Source organism: Tursiops truncatus, chromosome 1 (genome assembly GCF_011762595.2).
Source record: "Tursiops truncatus isolate mTurTru1 chromosome 1, mTurTru1.mat.Y, whole genome shotgun sequence".
Classification (NCBI taxonomy): domain Eukaryota; kingdom Metazoa; phylum Chordata; class Mammalia; order Artiodactyla; family Delphinidae; genus Tursiops; species Tursiops truncatus.
In genome coordinates, this window is record NC_047034.1 from 177,919,603 (window position 1) to 177,923,664 (window position 4,062).

The window sequence follows — 4,062 nt, forward strand, 5'->3', positions numbered from 1 at the left end:
CTCAGTAGTTGTGGCTCACGGGCCCAGCCGCTCTGCGGCATGTGAGATCTTCCTGGACCGGGGCACGAACCCGTGTCCCCTGCATCGGCAGGCGGACTCTCAACCACTGCGCCACCAGGGAAGCCCAGGAATAAACATTTTTAAACTAAACTTTTAACTGAATGAGAACATAAATAGAGAAGAGAACACAGATCAAAAATATATGACTCGACAGTCCTCGCGGAGAGTCGCCGCGGTTTCTTGCTTCAACAGTGCTTGGACGGAACCCGGCGCTCGTCCCCCGTTCCGGCCGGCCGCTCAGAGCCAGCCCTCGCCATCACCTCACGGCGCCCTCCGACCGCCCCAAGGTCCCCGCCGCTGTCGTTACAGCGCCGCGCAGCCACCGCCACCGTTTCACCTCAGCCGCCCGCCATGACGACCACGTCCCCCTCGCAGGTGCGCCAGAACTACCACCGGGACTCGGAGGCTGCCATCAACCACCAGATCAACCTGGAGCTCTACGCCTCCTACGTCTACCTGTCCAGGTCGTACTATTTTGACCGCGATGATGTGGCTTTGAAGAACTTTGCCAAATACTTTCTTCACCAATCTTGTGAGGAGAGGGAACATGCTGAGAAACTGATGAAGCTGCAGAACCAACGGGGTGGCCGAATCTTCCTTCGGGATATCAAGAAACCAGACCGTGATGACTGGGAGAATGGGCTGAGTGCAATGGAATGCGCGCTACCCTTGGAAAAAAGTGTGACTCAGTCACTACTGGAACTGCACCAACTGACCACTGAGAAAAATGACCCCCATTGGTGTGACTTCATTGAGACTCCTTATCTGAATGAGCAGGTGAAATCCATTAAAGAATTGGGTGACCACGTAACCAACGTGCGCACGATGGGGGCCCCCGAATCTGGCTTGGCACAGTATCTTTTTGACAAGCACACCCTGGGAAATAGTGATGATGAGAGCTAAGCCTTGGGCTGGCTTCCCGTAGCCACAGGGGTGACTTCCCTGGTCACCAAGGCAGTGCATGCATGTTTGGGTTACCTTACCTTTTCTGTAAGTTGTACCAAAATATCTACAAGTCCTTTCCTTAGTACCATTCCTTCAAATAAAGTAATTTGGTATCCCCCCCCCCAAAAAATATATATATATGACTCAACGATTTCTCACAAAGTGGACACACTGCAGATCCAGGACTTGGATTAAATCAGGAAATGGAAACTTACAGCACCCCAGAACCCCCTTTCTTGCTGCTCTGCCCCACCCCCAGTCACAATCCATGCTATATAGGTAACCATCGTCCCGGCTTCTAACACCACAGATTAATTTTGTCCCTTTTTACTTTATATAAACGGAATCATATAGTAGTACTCTTTTGTATCTCTTTGGCTCAATATTAGGTTTGTGAGATTTAAGCATGTAGAAATGTCTTCTTCGTTCTTCCATTATATGAATAAACCACAAGATGTTTATCTCCTGTTTCACTGGTGGACGTTTAGATAGTTTCCTCCTCACAGCTAATACAAATGATGCTGAGATGAACATTCTTGGACATGTCTTCTGATGATCATGTGTACACATTTCTGCTGAGCAGGCTGAGCTCAGGTTTAGTTATTGTGCAGATACTGCCAAAAAATTTTCCCAAATGGTTGTAGCAATTTGTATCCCCACCAGCAGCATATGAGTGTTCCAGATGCTCCCCCATCATCCATGCTCAATATTACCCTACTATCTTCATCTTAGCCATTCTGATGGGCGTGAGAAGACCCATGCTTCTCCATCACACATGAAATATTTACAAAACTGACCCAATGGTAAGGTTCAACAAAATTCAAAAGACTGTTACCCTACAGACCAGGCTCTCTGACCACGTTACAATTAAGTTAGAAATCAATAGCAAAAATATAGCTGGATAAATTGAAAAAAAGATGCAGGCAGTCGGAAATAATCAGAACCAAATGCTAACACAAACTGACATCAATATATATATTTTTAAAAAAAGTAGAGCCTTGAATGTTTCTATTAGAAAAGAAGAAAATCTCAAAATTAGGGAGCCAAGCATCCAAGTGTAGAGGTTGAAAAGTCTGGAAAGAGTAAGAAATTTCTGAAAAGTAGGGAAAACGTAAAATAGAAAGTATTATCAAAAGTTGATTCTTTGAAAAGACTAATTAAATAGACAAATCCCTTGCACGATTATTAGTCAAAGAAAATAAAAGGAGAAAGCACAAATAAACAATAATAAGAATGAAAAGAGGGACACGATTCCAGGTGGTTGCCAAGATTAAAAACATTCTAAGCGACTATAAACCAGTTTATGCCAATAAATTTGAAAACTTAAGTAATGAAGATAAAGTCCTAGACAAATACAACTTTACCAAAACCATCTCAGGGGCCAAAACCATCTCAGGAAGATAAAAGAACCTGACTAATCCTATTGCCTGCAAAGAATTTGAATGGTGGTTCTTCAAGCAGTTAAACATAGAGTGACTGAACCCATAGAAAACCCAGTAATTCCATGCTCTAAAATGGTTAATATTATGTTATATGAATTTCAGCTCAGTTAAAACAGAAATCTCGCCACAAAGAAAACACTGGGTCTAGATTGATTTAAAAGGAAATTTCATCAAACATTCAAAGAATATATAAGTTTAATCCTTCACAAATGATTCTATAGAAAAGAAAAAAATGGGGGTGGGGGGTGGATATTCCCCAACTCAAATTATGACCTTAGCACAAGCTTGATACCAAAATTGTACAAGAAAGGAAACTTCCAGTTCAACCTTACACGTGAGATGCAAAAAAATCCTAAAATAAATACTTAGCAAACAGAATCTGGTAATGAATAAAAAAGATAAAACATGATGACTAAGTTGGGTTTATCTAGGCATGCAAGAGATTAGTAGATTAGAAAATTTACTAATTTAATTCACCACATTAACAGATCAAAGGACAAAAACCTTTAATGATCTCAACTGCTATGGGAAAAGCATTTAATAAATTTCAACATCCATGCATGACACAAATTTAGCATGCAAAGAATGGAAGTGTATTTCCTTACCTAATAAAGAATATGATGACGGCAGGCAGAATAATGCTCCCACCCACAACCTCCCCTCCCCTAAAGATGTCCCTGTTCTAATCTCCAGAACCTATAGGTTACCATTAATGGCAAAAGAGACTCTGAAGATATGATTAAGGCTCAGGACCTCAAAATGGGAGATAATTTTGGGTTATCCCAGTGGGCCCAAACCAGTCATACAAATCCTTAAAAGTGGAGAAACTTTGCTGGCTGCAGTCAGTCAGAGAGGGCCATGTGACCACAGAAGAACAGTCAGGGAGATGTTGTGCTGCTGGCTTTGAGGATGGAGGACTGGGCCACGAGCCTAGGACTGCAGGGGGCCTCTAGAAGCTGGAAAAGGCAAAGAGATAGATTCTCCTCTAGCGTTTCCGGAAGGAAACACACACCGGCCCACACCTTGATTTTAGCCCAGTGAGACCAGTGTCAGAGGTCTGACCTTCAGAACTGTAAGATAATATACTTGTGTTGTTAAACCACTAAAATTGTGGTAATTTGTTACAACAATAGAAACCTAATAACAACATAACAACAACAAAAGAACTCTACAGTAGGGCTTCCCTGGTGGCACAGTGGTTGAGAGTCTGCCTGCCGATGCAGGGGACATGGGTTCGTGCCCCGGTCCGGGAAGATCCCACATGCCGCAGAGCGGCTGGGCCCGTGAGCCACGGCCGCTGAGCCTCTGCGTCCGGAGCCTGTGCTCCGCAACGGGAGAGGCCACAGCAGTGAGAGGCCCGCGTACCGCAAAAAAAAAAAAAAAAAAAATCCAGTACCACTTAAGATGGCTATTGTTACCACCTGAATTTAGAATTTTACTAAATTCAGATCCTAACCAGGATAGAATGGCAAGATAAAGCCAAACATCTAAGGACTGGAAAGAGAGAAATAAATTGCCATTCTTTGCTGATGATGTGAATGTCTACATAAAAAATTCTGTATAATTTATAGCTAATTATTTATAGCTAGTTATATTAGAATAAGAGAGTTTAAAA

At 42.9% G+C, this 4,062-nt stretch overlaps 1 pseudogene; it reads left to right on the top strand.

The window, feature by feature from the left end:
• The first annotated feature begins 200 nt into the window (after positions 1-200).
• Positions 201-1,121, top strand: LOC109549250 (ferritin heavy chain pseudogene; annotated as a pseudogene).
• The last annotated feature ends 2,941 nt before the right edge of the window (positions 1,122-4,062 follow it).